Below are 13,875 nucleotides of genomic sequence, written 5' to 3'. Positions count from 1 at the left end.
AGAGATACGTAGACGGCATATATATATTTTCCATTAAAAAAGTAGCCAATGTTAGTAATTTTCTCAATGAACTCAAGTTAAGGGGGCCTAATGAAATGGCTCAAGGACGACGGATGTCACTTTTAAAAATTAGATGGCAGTTTTCAGCTAAGTGAAAATAACTGAGTGTTAGATAAAAAAAAAAAAAAGTAGTTGGGTGAAAGTAATTTTCAACTAAAAATACATGGGTCGGGAGGTACTAATGTTACCCCTAAATTTTTTAAATCCAAATAATATTATTTTCAATTTCTAAATTTCGGCGGGAAAGCCGCAAGAAGAACTCAGGAGGAGAAGGACACGACCGTTAGCAACCCAGGACACGTGGTCGAAGATGATTCGCGAGCGTCTTTCCTAATTCTCACACGGCGAGCGTGTCAAGCAACGGTCGGAGTTTTGGATCCCTCCGACTTTCCTAAGTTGAACCGTCAGCAGATCACAGCCGTCCAATCACGATCCTCGCTTCGGATATATTTTTACATCAACGGTGGACCCGAAGTCGGTGCATCGTTTCCCCGTGAATAACAGTCCTTTTCCCCTCTCGTGCTCAGTCGTATCCGTTGCTCTCGTTCCGCGTTCCTGGTTCTCTTCTCTCCCCCATGGCTTCTTCTGCGATTTCGTCGTCGTTGATTAGGCGTTCTTCATCGGCCCTTCCTTCTTCTTCTTCTTCGTTTTCCGCTTCTAGATTGATTGATTGATTTTGTCGATGGTGTCCTCATTTTGCTTTCTTGTCTGATTTTGTGAAGCATCATCTGGTTGCGGAGATCCTTGAGGGTTTTGGCTTGGCCTACGATTCCTATTGGTTATCGGAATTCTTGGCTTACGCCTCGTCCTTTGATCGCTTAGTGATTCATCAGCCGATCGATTGAACTTTGCGGCGTTGTTTCGAGCAGTTCATTCTGGATTCTCGTTGTTCGGCGAATGGGCAGTGCGCGGCTTATACAGTGATTGCTTGGCCAACATTTTCCACTGCTGTTTTTCACATTCTTCTGATACAGTGATTGTCGGGGACGTTTTACAAATGACGTGTTTTGTAGGTGATATAGGTTGTTTTTAGTTTGTGGTGCCACCTTGAGGGCCTAATTTCTGGATATTTTAGGTTCTCGGTATGAAGACTTTTCTGACAGGACCTAAGTTATACTTCGTTGCAAACTGTTAGCATCTCATTCTGAAAAGATGAACTGGTACTGTGCTTTTGCCTTTTATCTTTTGATAACATATTCCACGTAGGTACCTTTCATAACTAGAAGGTCTCTTTCTTCTCGTGTTTTATGATTGGCATATGTGATTAGGCCTCACATGGGGATGTTGACAGGCCTTCTAGAAGGTCACTTCCTTCTCGTGTTTCATGATTGGCATATGTGATCAGGCCTCACATGGGGACGTAGACAGGACAGCCATCTAGACATAACTCCCTTGGCATTGCTTGCACTCTGACCGGTTCTCTCCTATCTGCTGATTCTCTTGTTTCTTATCCATCACGAAGCTGTGTTGTGTCTTGTATGCTGTCAGCAGACATGGCTGGTCCGGCTGGGAGAAGCAGAGACTTGGTGCTTGTTTGGCATGTTTGTCAAATTTTGTAGTTATTTTTAGATGGGTGAAACTGAAGGGGCAGATGACAATTCTGCATAAGCCTTGGTTTGAGGTCTTAACATATCTGGTAAGCATGGACCCCTTCTGCTCTCTTATGATACCTAATGTATGATGGGTGAACTTCTACTACTTATATCCCTTCTGATCTCTTATGATACCTAATGTACGATGGGTGAACTTCTACTACTTATATGATCTAAATTTAATCAAGCATAGCTGTTGAAACTCTTTAGGGCTATGAATTCATAGATGTCCAATTGCAGCATGATCATTTGCCAATGATGATCTTTTGACTAGGAATTCTAGTTCATGGTTCTACTGTATCTCATCTGCTCTACAAAGTCATCTTCCTTGTAATTGGAGATACTAAATGGTTGCCTTATGATTGGTTTCATTTGCTTTGGTGTTTGCTTTGAAGGCATGAATTTTGAAGCATCTGGCTGGGTCTTTTTCCAGGACAATGTTGGCGACAGCTCCGATTTTATACAGAAAGGTCTATTAAAGCTATTAAGGTTCGAACGCTGATCATGTCAACTAATTATGTGGCTTCCATGCTATACGGACTTATTCAGTCGTTGACGGGTGCTTGTTCCAGTTTAGAGTGATCCCACTAAGGACCAGGACCGTGTGAGGATGCTAATTGAACAAAACTGTTAGAGAATCCTAGTTCTTTAGTTGGGGAAGGCAGGAGGTTATTAATTAATGCAATTATGTTTAGTTGAGATACTGAATTTTTGTTTTTCTTTGTGGATTGGAGTGATGAGCAATGTCTGGATCTTTCCATAGGGATCGTCTTTTTTTATTTTATTTTTATTTTTTATTTTTGGGGAGATGCAATGAACATCTAGTTCTCTTCCTGTTGTAGGTTGGAGTCCTTTTGTTGCTAATCATGCTGAATTTGACCTGGTTTGTGTTGTAGTGTATTGACCAATTTTACTAACTTTTAGGGGAATGATTTGAGTTAGCCAGCTTTTGCTTTTTGCTTCTCCCGGGGGATTTTTGGTATAAATGGTTTATTTTGGGTGCCAGTTCAAGTCCTTTCTTTGAGGATGTCTTTCTCTCTATCTTCGCCTGTGGACTTTAATGGATAAAACTACTATTACTACAATTGAGGCTTGTTTCCAAGGCTAGTCTAGTTGTTGCTTAGCTTTGTCATTTGGGGCTTTTACTACAAAGTCTCTTTCTTCGATGATGTTGTCCTCTAATCTTTTTCTGTGAACTTCACTAGATAAATCTACAGTTGAGTCCTGTTTCAAGTCTAAGTCTAGTTGTTGCTTTCCTTGGTGACTTGGTGGCACACATTGATGGCAGTTTGACTTATTGGATGCTTCTACATTGTGAGATGGAAATTGATTGCCGATATTCACTAATATCATGGCAGATTACTTGTTTCTACTTTGAATTGGTTTGGTGCAGTCCGTAGAAGCATTCTTATCGGGATTCTCTTTATATTGAAGTTCCAGTTGATATAAATTTGCCTAACAAATTAGTTTTATATTGCTTGTGTGTTGAAAAGTTACTGGGCCATGAGCTTGCACAATCCCTCTACATGGATTCTCCCCCGATTTTCTCCGAAACTCCTATTCTGTTATCTTCCTTTTCTGAGGAAGTTGGCTCTATTTCATGCCTTCAAAACTATATCTGCAAGGATGCTAGTGGGCCATGGAGTGGATGGATTGGATGTTTGGCCAACTTTTACAAGCTTGCTCTTTGAATGAGATGGTGTAACTTTGTATCGTAGCACGTAAGTTGTGGTTGGCAAAAATCAAGCATGGTAGGGTTCATGTGTTGTATGAGCTATACCTCATGTTGAACTCGAGAAGAAAAACTAATTGGTTTGTTGACTTCACAAAGAAATTAAACCTTACTGTAGGATATATCGTATAGGCCCTGAAAGGAGATGGAAGGCTGTGATCTCTGGATAAAATTTTGCTTACAAACGAAGCATCTAGCGTTAGCGAGTATATAAACTAGTGGAATACCTGATGGAGCTTGTATAATTCTGCTTGTATGTTTGGACTTTTGGACATATTTGTATCTTTGTCGGTTGCTCACTTTGTTGAGCAAATTGTGTAACTTTGTATCATAGCATAAGTAAGTTGTGGTTGGCAAAAATCAAGCATGAATTGTGCAGATAGCACTTGTTATCATTTTGGTCAGGGTGTGATTTGCTGACTCTTGGAAGTTATTGATCGATTGATCTATTGATCTTTGCATTGTTGTTTTACCAGCTTATTCTAGATTTTTGTTATTCGGTGAATTCGCAGTGGCTTCTTTCCTCTTGGATCATATCTCTTGATGTCTGAGGATGTCATTGAGGGTGTTTGGTTTAGCTCCTCCTATGATCCTTAATTGATCCATCCACCGATTGGTCTTTCCATTTTATTGTTTTAGGAGCGGCTTCTGGATTTTGTTATTTGGTGAATTCACAGTGGCATCTTCCCCTTTGAGTGAAGCTGTTTGTTTAAGGATGTCAAAACAACACCGGTCAGTTTGTTTCACAAAACTAGGTGTTTGGGCTTTTTGGAGGACCGATGATCCTTTTTTTGGTTGAGATGATGAAAGTAGTCTTTCAGGCGATAGGCTATAATTTACTGGTTTTGATTGAAATTTGTTCTTTGGTCTTTTATCTTTGGTGGGACTTGATTGTCGTCTAGTCCTGATCCTCTCACAGGTTGGAGTCGCCGGATTCGACAAGGGGTGCTCGTCGCGAGCCGATGATGTCCGAGAGTGGATAAGCTCTATTGTCTCTCGAGGCAGTTATTGGTTTGAATGAAATTTGTTCTCCAGTCCCATAATTTTCCAGTTGATGCGAAAACTGATTCTCATTCCTTTGGAGTTCAGAGTTTGGTTGATGTGTGATCTGTGATGGTTCTCTCTTTGCAAGGTGTATGTGCCACAACAGATCACTATCCAATCCAGATCAGCTTCCTGGTGTCTCCTTCCCAGAAATAGCCCTCCCTAGTCTCATCTTGTGTTTATGATTGTGCACGCGTTCCTCAGTTGACAGCCTCTGCGAAGTACTCTTCAGAGGAGACATCACCAAAATGCACTATTGATCCTTGTCCTGTTCTTTTTGTTTCTCGATCCTTTATCGATACAATGACCGATTGATCTTTCTGTTATTTGGTGAATTTCGTAGTGGTTTCTTTCCCCTCAGAGTGAAACTGTTTGTCTGAGGATGTCAAGGATGACAAATACTATGAATACTATGCCTGGGATGTTTGGGCTTTTGGGAGGACTAGTGATCCTTTTGCTGTCTTCTTTTTTTTCTCGGTTGAGAGGATGAATTATCAGTCTTTGATCACGTCTGATGGAATGAAATTTACTGGTTTTGATGGGGAATTTGTTCTTCAGTTTTTTAATATTTGCGAGTTCTCTCACAGGTTGGAGTCTTGCCAGACTTGACATGGGGTGCTCTCCACAGGCATTGTCTGAATTTGGATAAGCTCTATCGTCTCTTGAGGCAGTTATTGGTTTGAATGAAATTTGTTCTTCAGTCCATAATTCTCATTCCTTTGGAGGGGTGGAGTTTGGTTCTTTCGATGTGCCACATCACTATCCAATCGTGATTATCCTTTCTTTGCAAGGTCATTATGTGCCCTTTATGTGCGAGAGGCTGTTTGAGTTGGTTGGACTGACCGATTGATCTTTCTGTTATTTCCAGAATTTCATAGTGGCTTTCCCGGAGGATGTCAAGGATTAGGACTTTTGGGAATGCTTATTGCTTTGATCACGTCTGATGGAATGAAATTTACTGGGTTTGATGGGGAATTTGTTCTTTTTTTTACTTGGTGCATTGACATGGGGTATCTTCTTATTTGGAATGACAAACTTCAGATATCTATTTTTCCAATTGTTGTGAAAAACAATTCGCATTCTTAATCTTTGTTATTTTCTTTCTTTATTTTAATGGTTGCCGAGCCGATTACTTTCTTGGTCTAATTTGCTGATGGAATTGCTTTTACTTGGTGCAGTATCGATTCGCATTCTTAATCTTCGTTATTTTCTTTCTTTTATTTTAATGGTTGCCGAGCTTTCTTGGTCTAATTTCTTATCGGCTCGCTCCTTCTGCTCCGGTTTCCTCTTTGGGACTTTGCCATTGTCATGGACATCATTAGGGTTTGCTCTCCTCCTTTGACCATTTATTAATTGATCGGTTGGTTGGTCTATTTAGATGTTATACGAGCAGATTCTGGATTGGTTATTTAGTGGATTGGAAGTGACTTTTTCTCTGATGGATTGATCTCCACCTCCGAGTATGTCATGTAAGGAACTGTAAATATGATTGGTTTGGTCAATTGTTGCATAGAATAAAGCATTCCAGCTTTTCTTGGGACTGGCGATTCCTTGGCAGTGTATTGTTGGGCTGGTGGAACTAGGAGTACTGGGTGTTAAACTTAAACTTCAAATAATTTCCTGCATGGACACTAATGTTTGTTTTTAAAAATTCATTCTTTCATTAATTATCTTTGGTTAGTAGCAAGAATCGAGATGATAATCGTCTATTGCTTTAGGTTGAAGGTTCTGTGAATTTGAGAAGTATTGATCCTTTGTCTTTTTTGCAAGGCCGAGAGGATGAATTGTGGAGAACCGGTTTTGTTTGAAATAGGATAAGCTCTTATTTGTTGCATTCTGGACAGTAAATGGTTCCAATGGTGTTGAATCAATTTTTTTTTTTTATTTTAATTAAAGCAAGAGGATCACCATTAAGTTCTCTTTCTTTTATGGTCAGAAATTGTTTAAAGCAAAGACGTTTTCCTTAATGGAATTATTCTACATGTTATTTATCACTAACTTTTTCCCTTTTAACATACTTTGTTGCACATTCACTTAGAAATACGTTTCTTGCATATGCATTTCTATTGACTTGGTGTGTATGTCTATTTGAAGTTAGTGTCTATGTTAAATTGGTTTATTCGAAGAATTTTCTGTCAGGTTTACTTTGTGTTTATATTAGATAGATTGTCATCGTCTAGATGGTAATTTTTTATGCTGAGTTATTATTTTGGTGTTATCTATTGCTCTTTTTCTGTATGTTATTTGGAATTTGCAGGATAGGTTCTTTCCCAAAAAAAAAATTGTTTTTCACACTTTTTTATGCAGTAACATTTTCCTTTTGCCAATACTTTACCAAATGTCATATTATGTAGTGTTTTCACTTATAAAGCAATGATGTGGATGGTTCATCAATAGCTTTATCTTTCCATTAAATTGTTTAAAAGATGATTCTGGATTTTGTGGTGGATTGGCAGTCACATCTTTCCTCTTGGAGCGCGATCTCTTCATTGGATCATGTCATCTGATGATGATAATAAATACATAGAAGATGGTCGGTTTGCATAATATAAGGTGTTTTGGCTTCTTAAAGGAGTGGTGATCTATTATGCAGTCTTTGTTTGAGTTCTGAAGTATTTTTGTTCACATCTTCAGCAGGGGCAATGGACTAATTTTGAAGCTTTCTAGGCTTTCTGTAGTTTTGAATTAAGTTTGTCTTCGGTTGATTATATTCAGGATGCAGTGAGATGTATCATCAAGTTCTAATTCATTTAAAGGATTAAGTTTTGCTGGGTTTGAGAAGTGCTTTCTTCTGTGGGGCTGAGTTCATGATTGTTTAAAATTGGATGAGCAGCAGCTTCGTGGATTCTAGGCAGTGCTGAAACTTTGAAGATTTATAGGCTTTTTGTAGTTTTGATTTAAGTTTGTCTTTAGTTGATTATCTTCAGGGAGTAGTGAGATAATTATCGTCAAGTTATAATTCTTCTACATGTTGAAGTTTTGCCGGTTTTGAGAAGTGGTGATCTATTGCGTTCTTCTGTGGGCCTGAGTTGATGATTGTTCAAAATTGGACAAGCAGTCACTTAGTGGATTCTAGGCAGTCATTGATTCGAATGAAGTTTGTTCTCCACTTCTGCTTTTTTTTGGGTTATGGTGAGATGATTGGGGCCTAGTTCTCTTTCCTTTGATGCAAACCTCTTATGGTTCGATGTGGACTTCCTTCAATCTGTGATGGTTCTTTCTAGCTCCATAATCTTCATTTCATTTAACAAGATCTTCTTTCTTTAGAGATTCTATTGGGGAAGATTAATAATCATTGACTATCCTCCATTTCAGGGATCATTTGTGAGTCTGGAAAGCTTGAGGTCCACTAAGTTCTGGCTTGTTTCTCTTCATTCTTGTAGTGCATACTGCAATCACAAAATTGATTGTTGGTGAATCATGCAGATTGATTGCATGCTATTGCATGCTATTCTTTGCTTTTCCCCCCCAAAATGCTAGCTTCGAGATAATACCCAGGGCTTTCATTCTATACGATTGATGTGTTTTTTTTTGGCACAAAACCTTTGGTGGAACTTTTTCATTTATCAGGTGATTTCTATGCTTTGGGTGGTTGTTGAGGAGTTGTCATGGACATTATTAGTGTTTACGCTACTTCTTTGATCTGATTGATGGATTGATCCATCCTTCTGTTGTTTTACACGCTGTTTTTGGATTTTTATAAACCAGTGGATTGGTAGTAGCTTTTTTTCTCATGGAACAATCTCTTTGATTGAGGATGTTTTTTAAGGAATGGTACATATGATGAGGTTGGTCAATTATTAATCAGAATAACTGAGCTTTTCTTGTGTTCAACGATCTCTTCACATCTATCTTTGGTTGGGTTGGTGGATGGGCATTGTCCTTGATCATCTTCAGGACTGGGTGAAGAACTGAAAATTTTGATAAATTCCTGCTGTGTAGGCACTTGGTGTTTTGCCAGATTTTGGAAGTGATGATCTGTCACCTTTTCTGTGTTGGTTTTGATGAATATTGGTGTCTGGGCTTTGTTGGAAATTGGGTAAGCTCCCACTTCTTAAATTTTTGGTTCTTTTGATGTCCTCACTCTCCATGTATATTTATATGGATTAGTCCCTAAACAATTGATATTTTGGCCATGCTTTAATGATAGGGTGTGTGAGAACTAGCAAGGTCTGAGGCCCTCACTCTTTCCTTTGAAGCAAACCTCTTCTGGTTCAACGTTGACTGTCTTCAATCTGTGATGGTTCTTTCTAGCTCCATAATCTTTATCAAGATCTTCTTTCATTTGAGATTTTATTGGCTTTTCTTGTATTTGTAAGATGAATAATCATTGACTGTCCTCCATTGTAGGGATTGCTAGTAAGTCTGGAAAAGCTTGAGGTCCATTAAGTTCTGGCTTGTTTCTTCTCTTCATTCTTTTAGTGCATGCTGCAATCCCAAGATCAATTGCTGGTAAATCATTCAGATAGTGCATGTTATTTGTCTTGCTTTTTTTATTTTTGCCCCCCAAATACTAGCTTCACACAATACACATGATTGATGTGCTTTCTTTGGTGCAGAACCTTTGGTGTACTTTTTCATTTATCAGATGATTCCTATTCTGTTGTTTAACGAGCTGTTTCTAGATTTTTATAATCCAGTGGAATGGCAGTAGCTTATTTTCTCACTGAGTGATCTCTTTGATTAAGGATATTGTCTAAGGAAAAGTACATATAATGAGGTTGGTCAATTATTACTTAGAATAGCTAAGTTCAACGTTCTCTTCAGCTTTTCTTGGAGTTCAACGTTCTCTTCACATCTATTTTTGGTTGAGTTGGTGGATTGGATAATTTCCCACTTCTTGCTTTTGATGTCCTTGATCATCTTGATATTTTGGTCAATTATTACTTAGAATAGCTGAGCTTTTCTTGAGTTCAACGTTCTCTTCACATCTATTTTTGGTTGAGTTGGTGGATGGTGAAGAATTGAACTGAATTTGGAAAACTCCTGCTGTGTAGGTGTTTTGCCAAATACCGGAATGATATCACCTTTTCTCGTGTGGCTGAGAGGTGATGATATCACCTTTTATATATGGTTTAATCCCTAATCAATTGATATTTTGGTCAATTATTACTTAGAATAGCTGAGCTTTTCTTGAGTTCAACGTTCTCTTCACATCTATTTTTGGTTGAGTTGATGAATTGTGGTGGTGTTTTGCCAAATACCGGGTGATGATATCTTTGTTGGAAATTGGATAATTTCCCACTTCTTGGATTTTGGTTCTTTTGATGTCCTCACTCTCCATGTGTATATATATGGTTTAATCCCTAATCAATTGATATTTTGGCCATGCTTTAATGATAGGGTGTACGAGAAGTAGCTTGACTATGATGCAAATCCTCTTCTGTTGCGAAAACCCCCTTGCGGAGATCCTTGAGGGTTTCACACCGGCCTCTTTGGGATGATGCCTGTGGTTATCGGAATTATCTTGTTTATGCTCAATGATTGATCGACCGATCAGTCTTTACGTTATTGTTTTTACCAGCTTATTCTGGATTCTTGTTATTGGTGAATTGGTTTTGTGGCTTATCTCCTCTTGGATAATATCTCTTTCATCTGAGGATGGTCACTATGGGAAGTGTTTGGTTGAGCTCCTCCTTCAATCCTTAATTGCTCCATGGACCAACTTTCTTTACAATTGCTTTACGAGCTGCTTCTGGATTTTGTTATTTGGTGAATTGGCAATGGCTTTTTTCCCCTTGGAGTGAACTGCTTGTCTGAGGATGTCAAGGATAATGAATTCTATGACATTGGTCAATTTTTTTCATAAAGCACGGAAGTTCAGGCTTTTTGGAGGACTGATGATCCTTTTGCTGTCTCTAGGACTTTGCCATGTTGTGGGCATCATTAAGGCTTGCACTCCTCTGATTGATTGATTGATTTGTCGTTGATTGATCTTTCTAAGTTTAATTGTATTATGAGCTGATTTTGATATTCACTATTCTGTGAATTGGCTTCTTTCTCCTTGGAGTGATCATTTTGTCTGAGGATGTTGTAGGGCAATAAAAACAATGCAACTGGTCCGTTGGTTACCTCGAATACGACATTTGGGCTTTTTGGAGAACTAATGATCAATCTTGCACTGTTTGTGGTTAAGCTGATGATCTAGAAGTCTTTGTTGTCAGGACAAATGATGGACTGAAATTTTGACAAACTTTAAGGCTTCTTTTACCAGTTGATAGTTTTACTGGATCTTGACAGTTGGTGATCTTTGAGTTTTCTGTGGGGCTGAGTTGATAATTGTTTGAAATTGGATGATCTCTTGCTTCTCGGATTTTAGGCAGTTATTGGTTTGAATGAAACTTGTCCCTTACTTCTGTTATTTTCTACTTAAGCCGAAAGATCAGATCTACTTCTCTTCCCTTCACAGATCAGAGTTTAGTCAAGGAAATACTTTATGTGGCCAAGTTCGGTATGGAGTGTTTGGTATCAAAGATGTTCTTTCTTGGTGCATACGCATCCATTCCTAATCTGTCTTCCACTTCTGTTATCTTCTAGTTAAGGTGAAAAGATCAAGTGTTTTCTTTCCTTTGCAGGTCAGAGTTCTGTCGAGGCAATACTTTACCTCATCAATTTCAATATGGAGTGTCTGTGATCGGTGATGGTTCTTTCTTGCTGCATAAGCATCAATTAATAGGACAAGCTCTCCTTTCAGAGTTTCTTTTTTTTTTTTTTTTTTTTTTTTTTTTTTCTGGAAAGGTCCACACAAGTTCTATCTTGTTTCTCTTCATTCTTATTTGTGTGCTATGATCACTAATTGGATCTCTCTAAATCATGGAGATAGCATATGTTACAGTTATACGATATGGTCTGTTTTCTATCCTGGAATTGGCGCCAAGCATTACCTTGCTTGGTTCAACTTCCTTCTAACACAACTTCTGTGTTTTCTTTTGGTCTAGAATGAGAGGTCATTTTGTGTTCTTTTCGTATGAGGGTTTGTTTGAACTGGTTGGACTCTGTCAATGGCCATATAAATGTCAACATTGTAGGTTTTCTTTGGTTATTAGGACTGGAGGCTTACTCCTGACAGAATTGGTTTTACTTCAGTGCATATTGGTTGTACCTTATTTGGAATGATGTGCTTCAGATATCTATTATGATACGTGTTCTTAATCTTTCTTAATTTGTTTTTATCTCTTGACGTTTGTTGAGCCAATTACTTTCTCAGTCTAATTTCTGAAGCATCTGGTTTGTCGCAGAAGCTTAATTTCTTGTGTTCCGGTTGCCTCCTTGGGACTTTGCCATGGTCAGGGACATCATTAGGGTCTAGTGTCCTCCTTTAACCATGTATTAATTTATTGGTTGGTTGTTCTATTTATTTTTTTTAAGAGCAGATTCTGGATCTGTTATTTCATGCATTGGAAGTGACTTCTTCTCTGTTGGACTGATCTCTACTTCCGAGGACGTCATGTAAGGGACAGTAAATATGATGAGTTTGGTCAATTGTTGCATAAAATAAAGTGTTTGAGCTATTTTTTGGGACTGATGATTCCTTTGTGGTGTAATATTGAGTTGATGGACTAGGAGTACTGGGTGATGAACTGCAACTTTTAATAATTTCCTGCATGGACACTTATGTTTCTTTTTTTTTTTTTGTTTTAAGACTTATGTTTCTTTTTCAAAATTCATTCTTTCATTAATTATGTTTGGGTAGTGGCAAGAATCGAGATGATAATTGTCTAGTCCTAATTGCTTTAGGTTGAAGGTTTGCTGAACTTGAGAAGTGCTGATCCTTTGCCTTTTTTGCAAGGCTAAGAGGATGAATTGTGGAGACCGGGTTTTGTTTAAAATTGTGCAATCTCTCATTTATTGATAGCTTCATTTACCCATGTAAAACCTAGAAAAGAGAAATGCTAGATATCATAATCATTCACAAGTTTGGTGTACAATATCTGTATACAAAATAAACCATTTCTCATGATGAAAGAGGGTCTTTTTGAATTGGAGAAGCAACAAATCATAAGTAACAATTAATGCTTTTGCATACCATGTTTTGTATGTGGTTCTGCATTGTTCTTTACTTTGATTTAGAAATTGACTAGATATATAGCAAGTGAGCATTTAAGCAAGTGCATTGACAAACCGGATTGGCAGCGTTAACCGCCCCTGTATTTGCTCTTTATTTGTGCTTATTGTTTTTGTTCTGGATCTGCTTGGTTATTAATACAGGTGAAACACATCAGAGCCGAATATGGGGATTACTTTGGCATTAGTGTTGCTGGCTATCCAGGTTCTTTAATCTGCTCTACTCAATTGTTACCTTTAAAGCCTGCATATTTCCCTTTGCAGGATAAGTCTTCTCACGCTTTCCTAGGTTCTGCTCACCCCCCACCTTTGTCTCCCCATGGCTTCTGCTGCCTGGTCTACGATTCCTGTGGTTACCGGAATTATTTGGTTTATAGCCTCATCCTCAGTCAATCTTTCCTTCATTGTTTTGCCAGCTTACTCTGGATTTTTGTTAGTCATTGAATTGGCAGTGTGGCTTCTTTCCTCTAGAATCATATCTCTATTGTCTGAGGATGTTGCTATGGGAAGTGCTTGGTTTAGCTCCTCCTCCAATCCTTTATTGATCCATTGACTGACTTTCCATACAATCTATGAGTTGCTTATGGATTTTGTTATTTGGTGAATTTCCCGCGGCTTTTTTCCCCTTGGTGCAAACTGTTTGTCTGAGGATGTCAAGGACCATGAATACAATGACACTGGTCAGTGTGTTCCATAAAACTAGGTGTTTGGGCTTTTTGAAGGACCGATGATCCTTTTGCTGTCTTTTTAGGGTTGAGATGATGATCTAGTGTTTGGTCACATCTAAGACTGGGCAATAGACTGAAAATTACTGGTGTTGATGGAAATTGGTTCTTCAGTTTTTTTATCTCTGGGAGATATTTATCGTCTAGTCATGATTTTTTCACAGGCTGGAGTCTTGCTAGACTTGACAAGTGGTGATCTGCCGCGAGCTGATGATTGCTTGAAATTGGATAAGTTCTATGATGGTTTCATGAGGCAATTATCCGTTTGAATGAAATTTGTTCTTTCAGTCCCATAATCTTAATGTGAAAGCTGATTCTCATTCCAGTGTTTGGTTGATGTATGATCTGCGACGGTTCTTTCTTTGCAAGGTGTATGCGCTACGACAGATCACCATCCAATAATAAATGAAGAGGGAGTGGCTTCCTTCCCCTTAGAGTGAAACTGTTTGTCTGAGGATGTCAAGCATGATCAATATGATGACATTGGCTAGTTTGATTGATAAAACATGGATGTTTAGATTTTTGGGAGGACTGATGATCCGTTGTTTTCTTATTTTTGGTTGAGATGATGAGCTAGTAGTCTTTAATCACATGTTAGACCAGGTGACAGGCTGAAATTTACTGGTCTTGATTGGAGTTTATTCTTCGTTTTTTTTGT

The sequence above is a fragment of the Eucalyptus grandis genome, chromosome 6 (assembly GCF_016545825.1).
Source record: "Eucalyptus grandis isolate ANBG69807.140 chromosome 6, ASM1654582v1, whole genome shotgun sequence".
Classification (NCBI taxonomy): Eukaryota; Viridiplantae; Streptophyta; class Magnoliopsida; order Myrtales; family Myrtaceae; genus Eucalyptus; species Eucalyptus grandis.
This window is presented reverse-complemented; position numbering follows the sequence as displayed.